The sequence below is a fragment of the Crocodylus siamensis genome, chromosome 15, assembly GCF_052110815.1.
Source record: "Crocodylus siamensis isolate JL-2025a chromosome 15, ASM5211081v1, whole genome shotgun sequence".
Taxonomy (NCBI): Eukaryota; Metazoa; Chordata; order Crocodylia; family Crocodylidae; genus Crocodylus; species Crocodylus siamensis.
Window position 1 is genome coordinate 31422089 of NC_143409.1, and position 12784 is coordinate 31434872.

Sequence of the window (12784 nt, forward strand, 5' to 3'; positions counted from 1 at the left end):
TTAATACACAAATTTTCATTTGAGTCTCAGCCACAACTGTTCTCTACTTCAGCACCATTTCCCATAAAAAACCAAAATATACTATAGTCATTCTCTCAGTTAATTTAAAGGACATTCAAAGGCTATTTCTGATTATTGAAGCTCCTCATACATCTTCTGTTTTTGAAGGACCAAAGTCTTGGAACAAGATCCAGAATTGTATAGCTGCCCTGAACTATTAGGTAAGAGACCCAAATCAGCTATGGATTGCTGGATCTCGTTACAAGGCCCAGGAAGTAAACTCTGTCTTTAATGTACCCTGCTTATTTTCACTGGAGTTATGGTTCAAAATGCATTACTATGTGTTTAGTAATATTGAGACCATTTATGTGGGACTGCAAGAAATGTTGTTTTCCTTTCCTTTTCCATTTACTCCTTGCTCTTGAAAATGTGCCTATCTAGATTATACATTTTCTGCTGGCTGGCACCAAAAGATTAAGAATTCTGGGGGGAGGGAGGGAGGGAAAGTCATGATTTTTCTTATACTGACTTTAATGTTTACTCAAACATGGAGGGAGAGAGAAACTGAAAAGTATCTGGAAACATGAAGAAAAATATCTATGGCTAACATTCAATAAATTATTCTAAATATTTAAGTATAGCTCAAAGGCTAGAAACTGTTACAAGAGTGTGCTGTAGAATATTTATGTAAATTGTTAATAGATACAGAGTAAGCATATAGCACTAAAAATATGCAGAAGACAGGGTAGATGTACAGTGCAGACTAACTGAATCAGAGACTTTGTGAGCCAGAGCTTGCTTCATCAAGGCTACATCTGTGCATGGCCTTTCATGGCATTTGATGAAGTGAGCTCTTACTCTTGAATGTTTATGCAGCTCTGATTCAGTTAGTCGATAAGGTACATTGCTACCTGTCTTCTGCCTGACTTCAGACTAACACAGCTAACTATCTCTCTCTCTCAGCAATACGAAACACAGATCCTGGGCTCTGTAGGGTCAATGAAACATGGTTTGCTCTGCAGGCATTTTCCTTTGGTATTTACATTGGCTCTTAGAGCAGCACCTAGAGACCTTGTCAGAGTTTAGATCCAACTTGGAAACAAAACTATTAGGTTGAAGTAGAATTCAGTTGTAGCAGCTTGGGATCTTGCAGCTGGGTTCAAAGAGTGGGTTTGGGGGCTCTTGGTTGTTTTTCGTGGTCAAACTTCTAGGGGGTCTCTGGTCTGGAGCTGTGTTCTGCTTCTCGGCCCACCTCCACTTGTATCTTGCAGCTGGACAGCTCCCCTGTTGTTGTACTCCATGGTAGCTGGAGAAATCTGTTATTGGGTGAACTGAGGCTGAACAGCTCTCTACCAGCTCTCAGCAACTGGACAGCACCTTCTGCAGTTGGATCTGTGCCAGCAGCTTTTGTCAGCTCTTTGAGGCAGTTTTCAATAGCTGAATGACTCTCAATGTGTTTGGCATAGTGGCACTCTTAGAAAAATAGACAGCTTGGCATACTTAAAAAAAATCATAATGTTTAAGAATCAGCTGAATGTTGGGAGAGAGCCTGGGGGAGATGATCAAATGGAGGATAAGCCATCATGTTTGCGACCTCTTGCAAGCATTTAGAATTAGGGGTTAATTGCACTGAATCCAGAATATGTGACCTAGTAAATTATCTTTATGTCCTTTCCTAAGAAGTTTCTCCTGTTACAGTTTTTTTCTTCCTCTCTCTGTGCACCTATGTTAAATCCTTACAATATGAATTTGCTGTCTCATGTCCTAATATTATGTCCTGATTTTCTTATGTATACAGTTGTTATATTGTCCATCTGCAGGGGAGTGTAGGCGAATGGATTTATTGGGCTATGATTCTCCTGTCTTTGCCACTGAAGCCCCGAAGACAAAGGGAAGCTCTTGCCTGATAGGGCATTTCAGCTTTGTCCAAATATTTCAAGAAGTCCTACTCATCCTAACTAAAGATAACAATTTCCTATGGTATACTACAGCTTCAGAATCATCTTCTAGGAACACCAGCATGAACCTGCTCACCCCTCCCCGCCCCACAAGAACTGTGACCTCAAAAAAGGACTGAGTTTTGAAACTGCAGTTTACTTGACATATCATAGTGCTAACAGGAGGAAGAGAATGTAAAAAAGTCCTTAAATATATGTACAGAAAGCAGTACATAGCCCTTTCAGCTCAATTCCTGGAGGGTTATTCATGCTGGCTGCTGTTTAACTTGCAGATGATTTATATTTGTTTGCTGTATAGTGGAGAGCAAGAGAGATGTCTAGATCAGTGATTCTCAACCAGGATACTCAACCAGCACCCTGGGGTGTCCTACAGTCCTTTGAAGGGTGCTGCTGAGGTGTGAGGAGATAAGGCAAATGTGAGATAAGCAGATAAGTTCAGGCTCAGGTTCTTTCCTGATTGGCTGCTCTCCCACTGCCTGGCCCCTCTGCCAGGAGTTAAGCACTGTAATAAATAAATGAATAATAAAATTTAAAAATAAATACATTTATCTTGCTTTGCTTTGTTAATGGTCATCTTTATACTTCTCTGAATGTTCTGTAGTTGCTTCATGGGTATCACTTTAAGAGATCCACTCAAGTCTGATACTATGGTGATGAGCATAGTGTAAAAACCTCTACGGAATAGGATAGGGGGCACATCAAATGTACTTAGAATTGGGTAAAGCTTGCTCTTCTATGTCTTCATCTCTCTATGTACGTATACCCTGCTGTAGTGTATGGATGATGTCCTTTTGGATACAGCATTGGTGGACTGGGGTAGGGAGAACTGGTGTTAGACCTGTTTGAGCAAGATATTTAACCTTTTTGTGCCTCATATGCCCAATCTATAGAATAGGGGTTATGGTGCTTAACTTTGTAAAATGCATTGGGACCTATGGATAAAGTGTGCTAGAAAAGGTAAGCAAAGTTACTGCTAGTAATAGAAGAAATGACAAAAGATGAAGCAGAATGAAGGGAGGCAGCAAAACAAGAAGAAAGGGAAACTGCTTTTTGGTTTGCATACATAGTTTCATAGTTGGTAGGGTTGGAAGGGACCTGAGCAGATCAAGCCCAACCCCCTGCCATGGCAGGAAAGAGTAGTGGGGTCAAATGACCCTGGTGAGGTGTTCATCCAGCCTCCTCTTAAAGACCCCCAGGGTAGGAGCCAGCACAACTTCTCTTGGAAGTTGGTTCCAGATCCTAGCTGCCCTGATGGTAAAGTAGCGCCTCCTGATGTCTAGCCTGAATCTACCCTCTGCCAGCTTGTGACCGTTATTCCTGGTCACTGCTGGTAGTGCTCGGGGGAACAGGGACTCCCCCAATGCCTGCTGGTCCCCTCTGACTAGTTTGTAACAGGCCACTAGATCCCCCCTCAGCCTTCTCTTGTGGAGGCTGAACAGGGTCAGGTCCCTCAGCCTCTCCTCATAGGGCCTGCCCTGCTGCCCCTGATCATATGAGTGGCCTCCTCTGGACCCTCTCCATGCTGTCCGTTGTCCACATCCCTCCTGAAGTGTGGCGCCCAGAACTGGACACAGTACTCCAACTGCGGCCTGACCAGTGTCACGTAGAGGGGAAAGATCACCTCCTTGGACCTGCTCGAGATGCATCTGTGGATGCATGACAAGGTGTGGTTGGCCTTCCTGACTGCATCCCCACACTGCCGGCCCATGTTCATCTTGGCATCAATGATGACTCCAAGATCCTTTTCTGCCTCTGCACTGACGAGAAGGGAGTTCCCCAGCCTGTAGGTATGCTGCTGGTTCTTCCTCCCCAGGTGCATCATCTTGCACTTGTCAGTGTTGAATCCCATCCTATTGTCATCCGCCCACCCCTGTAACCTGTCTACGTCCGATTGCAGCCTATTCCTCCCTTCTAGCGTGCCCACTTCTCCCCACATCTTAGTGTCATCAGCGAATTTGAACAGGGTGCTTTTTACCCCCTCGTCCAAGTCGCTGATGAAGATGTTGAACAGTGCGGGCCCGAGGACCAAGCCCTGGGGGACCCCACTGCCCACATCCCTCCAGGCTGAAAATGACCCATCCACCACCACTCTCTGGGTGCAGCCCTCCAGCCAGTTGGTGACCCATTTGACTGTGATGATGTTGACAGCACAGTCTCCTAGTTTTTTTAATGAGAATGGAGTGAGAGACAGTGTCGAAGGCCTTCCGAAATTCCAGAAAGACTATGTCCACTGCTACCCCTGCGTCTAAGGATTTAGTGACCTGGTCGTAGAAGGCCACCAGGTTGGTCTGACAGGACCTGCCTCTAATGAACCCATGTCAGTTGCCCCTAAGCATAATCTCCTCTGCTGGCCCCTCGCGGACATGCACCAGGATAATTCTCTCAAAAAGCTTACCCAGGATCCAGGTAAGACTAACTGGCCTATAGTTTCCTGGGTCCGCCTTCCTCCCTTTTTTGAAGATGGGAGCCACCTTGGCCCTCTTCCAGTCCTGTGGCACCACACCAGAGCACCACGAGTGCTCATAAAGCCATGCCAGGGGGTCCCACAATGACCTCTGCCAATTCCCTCAGCACTCTGGGGTGGAGATCGTCAGGACCTGCTGATTTAAATACTTCCAGTCCCTCCAGAAGTTCCCTGACTAGGTCCTCACTGACCCTAGGCCTGGGTGCGCCTCCCCTGGGTACTACGTGGGTCCCAGTGTTGGAATCCCTGCTAAGGAAAATGGAGGCAAAGAAATTGTTAAATAGTTTGGCTTTGCTGTCTGGTGTGACGACCAGATTTCCTAGTGTGTCCTGCAGAGGCCCCATGTTACCCGGTACCTTCTTTTTACCCCCTATGTATTTAAAAAAGGACTTCTTGTTGTCCTTGATCCGGGTAGCTAGTCCCAGTCCCATCTCCACCTTAGCCTTCCTGACTGCCCCCCTACAGCCCTGAGCAACCGAGGTATAGTCTTCCCTGGGACATACAGCAGACTAACAAAGCACTAGACACTTCTGTACAATGTAAGAACTGGCAGGCATATGGATTAGATATCTTAACACATATCTTATGTCTCTGAGTTATGGTAAGTAATTACCTGGCTTTCATTGTATAATTGCTGGTACTCATGCTTTTTCAGAGGAAAGCCTAACAATTTTTTATACATCATGTTATCATTCTGCAAAGAAAAAAATCAAAATTATTCAAAAAAAGTTTATTTGTTCTAGGACTAATACATATTATAGTTCATTTTATAAAGTAAAGTTCATACCATTGAATTATGACATATTTATCTGTACTTGGAAATTATACACAGTAGGAGGAGCTATCATGGGATAAGTATGCTATGATATATTAATACTTTTGCATTTATAAGGGGCCATTTCTGCAAAAATCTCAAAGCAGCTTGCAAGTGCTGATTCTGAAAATATGCTTCTGAGGTGAATACCCCTGTGCTCATTTCACAGATGAATAAACCAAGATACAGAAAAGCAGGTGACTTATTCAACGTCACACATCACATCTCTGTCCACACAGACTTAATTGCAGGATTGGATCCACATCCTCTATGATACCAGGGAAAGAACAACTTATTTTAAGCTTCTATGTCTAACCCAGGATCATACATTTATCCAAGTTTTATTTTTTGCACTCTGTTAACCAGATCTTCATTGGTAGCATTCTGAAACATCCAAAGGCTGCTCTTGTAGCTTTGGGACTCAAACATTTGTGTTGCACAAAAGTGAGTTCATGGTAATAGCCAAAATAATACATTGGCTCTTTTCATTGCCATGACAACACTAGAATAGGCCAACATTAGCAGAGCTTGCTGGAAAGGTAAAACCAGCAAAATCAAAATAGAAGTAATGGAAATATTTAATATAAAACCCCATCCTTTGTTTATTATCCTATGCCATGCTTCAGTGTGGGACCATGGTAAAACAAAAAATAATTAAAAAGTTGTAATATGTTAGGGTTGTATTAAGACGGGGGAAGAGAATAAGGTTGAAATTACTAAAATGTGATTGTGCAAGTCAAACGCATGCCCTTACTTTGAACACTGTATTCTGATCCATTCATCTTACATCAAAAAAAAATCTAACAAAACTAGAAAAAGTAATGGAATTGCTCAGGGTCTGCAATGATTTCTGTACCCAAAGACAGTGAAAGGGCTGAGGCTGTGTAATTACTGGAGTGACAAATGAGAGGTGAGGTAATAAAGCGAAAAAAAAAATTTTGATAGGGCAAGTCACTCTTCTATTATCCTACCTTTTCTCATTATTACACAAGATTAGGTGGACTCCCAGCAAAATTACACAGCAACACTTTTAAAATTGATATGAAAAACTAGTTATAGGTTAGGTAAAATATATGTGATAGAACTTGCTGCTATTTGGGTGGGATCACATGAAGAACTTGGGCTACCTACACTGATATATTGGGGAATGACTCCACTCTTTGTGACATAATTTCCGGTGGAATCTACTTATTTTACCATTTTTGCCCTCTGCACTTAGGAACTCACTGATCAAGAAGGGTAGTGGAAATAAAGCAAACAAGGCTGCCTCAGTAGCTAAGACATTGACTGGAAGTACTAGGCCTCCATGGATATTCCAAGATCTGTGAGATTTATCTCCTGGTAACTGGATATTTGCAGGTTTTGAAGGGCCATGCTCATGGGTGGTATTACCCACTGAGCTCTTGAGATTCAGAACTTTCTTGCCTTTATCTAGATTTCTCCCATAGAAAGATTATGCCACGTGATGCCTATATAGTTGCCCCTAACAGTGCTGACCATTTCTGAGTCCGTCTGCACAAACTGTTCAGACTTCTCAAAGAGTCAGCGAACCTACATCTTTCCTCAGATTGTTCCTCCAAAGTAAATGGAATGAAGGTAAGTTTCCCTCATTTATTGTGGAATATGAGAGAAATTAGAGATGATTTTTATGTTCATGCTCTGGCCAGAGTCCATCAGAAGGTTGCCATGTCAAGTGAAACATCAGTTCTATTAGTTGTGGAGGTCCATGTTACCCTGGGCTAGTGAATAAGTCCACTGTGATGCTCAGTGACCAGAAAATCTCCTGATGCAAAACCAGGTTGGAATTCGTAAGTGTGAAGCAAAGAAGGATATTGACAAATCTGTGTACTGCATTACAGCCTAGAGAACTGTTAGCCTTGTGAGGGTATTCAGTAGTTTAGGGACCTTCCCTGCTTAGTGTGATAAGATGAAGCTGGATCCACTCATGGATGCAAGTCCTGGTTTCTTCAGGATGGGCTGGACATGGGCTGGTAATGTTCTGAGGACTGGTGGACTCATGTGAATGACTGCTTATAGAAACTATTTCTTGGTATCTATCAACAACCGGAGAAAGAATCCTTTGTTACTGTTTGGGATTTGCTGAATGGTTTCACAGTTCATCAATTTTGGTGTATTTATTGTCATGAAAGTTTTTCTGGTTTTCAGGGCAGGAGAGCAAAAAGTTGTCTTATACAGGGCCATACGTGCTTTTCCACCAAGAGATCTGTGAATGCTAAACACTACGTAACTGAGACCAAAGATGATACCTGCCCTCTGTATTAATTAGGAAATTGACTTTTTCTGTCTTCTTCCTCTATCCTAAACCATTATAAGGAAAGGTGGTTTAATTGTCTGTATATCCCAGAGTTAAACCATGAAGAAAGACAAAATGTAGATATTTGAAGCTATTCCATAAAAAAATGCAGGGAAAAGCCAGATGGCATTCAAACTGAGCACCTCAAAGTGCATTAAATTGACTACAAGGTTTTACTGGGCTAGCAGAGCCATTGTAAAACATGTTCAATTTGATTAATAGGTTAATTGTGGCCAGAACGAGGGGAAGCATCTTTGCTAGAGATTTGTGAGGCAGTTAGCTGGGTTTTGAGCACACCGCTACCTAACAATATAGAACTGATGAACAATCCTCCATAGGCTCAGCTCTTGGCAAAGGGGTGCTTAATACATATCTCAGGGGCTAATCAATCCTGAACTCAATCCTGGCCAGAGCATGAGATTGAACTGTTTTGGAAAGTCCCAAATGTCTGGTTTGGTAAAGAAAGGTTCAATAGAGAAGGGAAATTTTCCCTACCCGATCGTTTTCTTTTTGAGAGAGAGTCTCTGCTAAGGCAAGCTCTTCTGTGTCCATTAGAAACTATTTATTAGAAAATTTTAACTGGAATATTAATGTCCTTATTAAAGTTACTAGCCAATTGACCATCAAGAATGGTGGGTGGGGGATGCAGGCAGGGATAGAGGCCTGCATTTGGCTCCCCACTAACCTTTGGGGCCGGGCCTGTCCCCCCCAACCTCCCCACTGCTGTTTCTGCCCAGGCTGGGGCTCGTGCGCCCCCCCACACCCTTACCTTCTGTTTTGGGGCCAGGCCAGGCCCAGCGTGCCCCGCCTCCCCGCAGCCATTGTGGCATTGAGGGACTGGGTCTGGGCCTGCCTCTTCCCCCCTGCTCCCCCCCACCATCTCAGAGCTGGACCGCATGGGTGACTGGTGCCTCTTGAGTCACTGACCGGGGCTGATGTCACCACTAAAAAACGGCCGCACTTCCACAAGTCCCGCTTTTGCTGGTGCCCCGCTCCCTGGCTGGCACTCATGGGAGGACACTGGAGCTCCCACCTGCACCCCTGCCTGCTGGCTAAACAGGGACTGCAGCCTGACAGGGGATGCACTGGTGCTCTCAGGGTGCACATGCACCCCCTATGCATCGCCATTGCCGGGCCAGGCCGCTCCCTCCCACCCTCCGTTTTGGGACCAGGCTTGGCATGCCCCTCCCACCCTGTTGCCCTTTTGGGGCCGGGCTTGCTCCTCCCATCTCCCTACCTTCCTGCATCAGCCCAGGTCTGCTACTTCCCATACCCCATCACTGCAGCAAGCCGGCTTCCCCCCACCCTAGGCCTGCTCCTCCCCTCCCTCCTGCTGTGTCAGCCCGGGTCCACTGCTTCCCCCCATGTCGGGAGAGAGCAGCATGGGAGGCCCCCACTTCCGTATTTGCCACCTGCACGGAGCTGGTGGCCTCTCCCCTCCACCCCGCCGCATCCTGACACTGCTCCCCCTGTGCCACCACTTCCAAGGAGCAAGGGTGGGGGGCTCTGCTGGTCTCGCCCCCTCCCCCATTCCATCCACTCTGTTGCCATGCCTCCAGGGAGCAGGAGAGGGGGCTTTGCCCCCCCACACTCCAACCCATGTCCCCACCATCATGGCAGGCCTCTGCCACCTCCTGTCCAAATACTGTATTCACACTCTGTTTGGTTGTTTCTGTCAGGCAATCAGAGTCCAGAGAAAGCGTTATGGACAGAGAGACATACAGACTATGGCTTTTATAATATTAGAATTTCCAAAAGCTATTTTCATGTGTTTTGAGTAATGTTTTAATTCTGAAGCTTGAGAAACAATTAATACTGTTGCAGTGAGAATTTTGCATTCTGTCTTATTTGTTGGTGGGGAAGAACTAGAGTACACAGTGTTTGTATTAGCACAGAAGATCTTAAAGAAAATTACCAGCTAGGGAGTGTTTTTACTTTTGAAGGCAGAAACAAAGTAGGTTTGTTTCAGCAAATTTGATAGAAATACTTGATATGTATAGAAAACTAATTGTATCTGCCACTATGGAAAAATCTAGGTTAAACTGATTGCTTTTCATTTAATTAAAAAAGAAAAAGGATTTTAATTATGAGCATAAAAAGGAGCGTACATGCTGCTTTATGCTGTTTTAGAGCAGCAGAACAGCTGAGATAAATTGGCTTTCTAGCAGGTAATTCTTAAAATTATTTATAATCACACATAATAAGACAGATTGTTAAATATGTAGCACACTTTGGAAACTTCTTAAATGATAAGTACAAACTATACATGAGAATTTGTACTCTTACCTGATGTGCTGTGTAGTGTGAATAGCTTTAATGATCCAGGAATTATGTGAGATGCAAGGATTTACTTGGGGTGATATCTTTTATTGGACCAGCTGCATAGCTGGAATGAAGTTGGAGAAGCTTTCCAATGCAAAATGTTCTTTATCAAGTCTGAGAAAGGAAGCAAGGCCAGAGAGAGTGATGTGCAGCCAAAATTGTTACTGAATGCAACACCCACTCAGCAGTGAAAGGCACCACTGCACAACAGCTGAGGAGAGGAAGTCATACCAGCTCGCTCACTCTGTCAGCATCCACCTTTTGCCACTGTGTGGCACAGTCATTTTATCTTACATTAACGGAAAAAGCAATGTTACAAAAATAAGGTATAACATCTTTGAAAATAAATACAAAGGGGAATGCAGACACCATCAGGTTTTTTGGCAGCTAATACAATATGCAATATATAACTCATTCATTAGTCAAGGAAATGTTCACAAGTTTCTGTAAGCTAGTAGACCATTTAATCCACTTCTTCCATGTGTGATGTGTAGGGTCCTACCAAATTCAGGGCAGCTGCCTCCAGATTTCATGATCAGAATGCAGTGGGCCCCGCACAGGCTCCGCCTCACAAATCTCCCCCACCTCTGGTTCCCCCCATGCCAGGGCTTCCTACCCATTTGCAGCTCCCTTTTTTGGCCATTTGCTCACCAGTTTCAGGCTTTTATGGGGTCCCTACAACATCACAAATTCAGTGCATCCCTAGTGATGTGTCATCATCTCCTTCAAGTGGTGGCATCTCCTCAGTAACAGCAGCACTAGGCTCTTCTGTACAAACAGCATCTTCATCAATACCTAAGCCAAGTGTACTCACTCTTAGGAACCTATGTAACGTGCAGCAAGACAAAATCACTGTCGCAGCTTTGTCCTGGTACAGAGACCATTTTGTGGGCGTTTTGCAGTGGCCCCACCCCTCAGCACTGATTGGTGGATAGGCCTTGAAGAAGAGGAGGGAGAAGGGGGTGGCTGTCATCTTGACTGCTGGTTGCCTTCATCCAGCCTGCCCCTCTGCCCTGAGGTTGGTCATCTGAGGTTGCCCATGAAATCAGACTTAACAACTTACTTTTAAGTTTTTTTTCTCATGGATTTCGTGGGCAACCCCGGATTTTGCAGTTTTCATGAAACAGCGAATTAGGCAGGTCCCTACTTGTTCTATAAATATGGTTGGCACGTGTCTGGGGATGCTCCAACTGCAGCCAGGGGGCAGGACTGCAGTCTCATACCACAGAATGACCATATCCTTCACAGACTTGTCTTTCTTGTCTGCCTCAGAGCTGAGCCATCAGGGTTTATCTCAAGGTGTCTTTGCTGCCAGGCTGCCGTTTGTGGAGCTCTCTCTCAGGGCCTGCGCTTTCATGATGGTTTCCATATTAGCAGTCCAACCATGGCACTGGTTACAATACCACATGGGGAAATAACCAGAGGGCAGGAGACAACTCTCTCTGCTTTCTTCTCAACATCTTTTATGATGTCGCAGGTTTGCACATTTTGCCTTTTTCTCTCCTCTTGGGTACTGGGCAAGAGGGATCTCTGTTGTGGAGGGGGCCACAGCCTCTGAGGTGATCTCTTGAGCATCTAGTGATGATATTTCATAGAAAGAAGCAGGATGGTGGCTGCCCCAGTTCCCTGGCTTTACCTGGGGCAGGGTGGAGGGGTAGGTCTGTGTTATGTCTTATGCAGAGTTGAGATGATGGCTTGTGTAGAAGGGTTAGGATAGGGCTGATCCCGCCTGGGGCAGGGGACTGCACTAGGTGACCTGTGGAGGTCCCTTCCTGCCCTGCTTCTCCCTTATCCGATCTGACCCCGGGAGAGCGGGGTCTTCTGTTTTCAAGTGCATCCCAGTTGCGGCAGAGCCGGGGCTGCCGCGGGCAGTGGCCGTGTCAGAGCCAGGTGTCGGATCCCCTGCAAGGCCCGGGGCAGCCGCCCGACCAGCACAACGAGCCAGCACCCGCCCGCCCCGGGCGCACGTGGCGGGCGCGTGACGTCATCCCGCGGGCTCGGGGCTGCGGCAGCCGCTGCCAGGAGCTCGTCAGTGTCACGGCCCCGGCCGGGCTCCCAGCTCGCAGGCAAGTAACGCGGGGGAGACGGGGGCGGAGGAGCCGGAAGAGGAGGAGGAGGCCGAGTCGAGCCGCCCCCAGACAGCCAGCACCCCCCACCCCGTCGCTTAGGCCGGGAGGCCAAGGCTCGCGAGACGTGGACGCCAGCCCCGCGAGATCTCGCTGCCTCGCTCCTCCCGCGTCATGTTTTCCCTTTGACAAGCCGCCGCTGCTGCTGCCGCTGCCGAGAGGATACGGCCGGGCCCCGCCGCCCCCGACCCGGTAACTCCGCACGGCGCCCCCCTGCGCCGCCGGGCCAGCGGGAGGAGTGGGAGGCGGGGCGGCGGCGCGTCTCCTCAGCGCGGGGCCGGAGGGGTCACCCCGCCGCACCCTCCCCCGGGGCAGCTGCAGCTGCAGCTGCACTCGCCGCCGGGCGGGGCCCACAGTCGGGGGGGCGCCGCAGCCCGCCGCGGGCGTCAGGTGCCTTTGTTGTGTGGCCGGGTCCCTCTCCCCGACCGCGTAACCGCCGCCTGCCCGCGCGGGCTTGTGCTCCGTGCCCAGCGCTGCGCGCCCGCCCGGGGCCGGGACCGGGGCCGCTTCCCCCTGCGCACGGCTCTTTTGGCCTCGGTTTTGCTCGCGAGGCGGGACTGGTCGAGCGCTGCGGTGAGGTGCGGCCTCCTCGCCGCTCCCCGGGGCCCTTGGGCTGCTGCGCTGCTGGGGTTGGCCCTGGGGGGAGGGACAGGAGCGCCGCCTGCCTCGCCGCGTTGGATCCCTCGCGTGGCCCTGCAGATGCTGACACAACAGCAGGGCAGCCACATCCCCGCACCCGGAGCAGCCCAGTGGGTTGGTGCAAACAAAAGGGAGGCCCCAACGGCT

General features: G+C 47.4%; 1 protein-coding gene and 1 long non-coding RNA gene across 8 annotated transcripts in view; one reads left to right on the forward strand and one right to left on the reverse strand.

The window, feature by feature from the left end:
* Window positions 1-1668: 1668 nt before the first annotated feature.
* LOC149852321 (uncharacterized) lies at window positions 1669-9963 on the reverse strand. The gene is made up of 3 exons (XR_016439232.1): window positions 9837-9963; window positions 5036-5116; window positions 1669-2460 (listed from the first exon to the last, which is right to left on the reverse strand). It is a non-coding gene; the product is annotated as an uncharacterized LOC149852321 (long non-coding RNA).
* A 2091-nt stretch (window positions 9964-12054) lies between these two features.
* HERC1 (HECT and RLD domain containing E3 ubiquitin protein ligase family member 1) overlaps window positions 12055-12784 on the forward strand; it is a 185013-nt gene continuing 184283 nt past the window's right edge. For all 7 annotated transcript variants that reach the window (XR_016439229.1, XR_016439230.1, XM_090028113.1 and 4 more), the window contains exon 1: window positions 12055-12190. The gene's annotated coding sequence lies outside the window, so the exon portion shown is untranslated. The remainder of the gene's footprint in view (window positions 12191-12784) is intronic.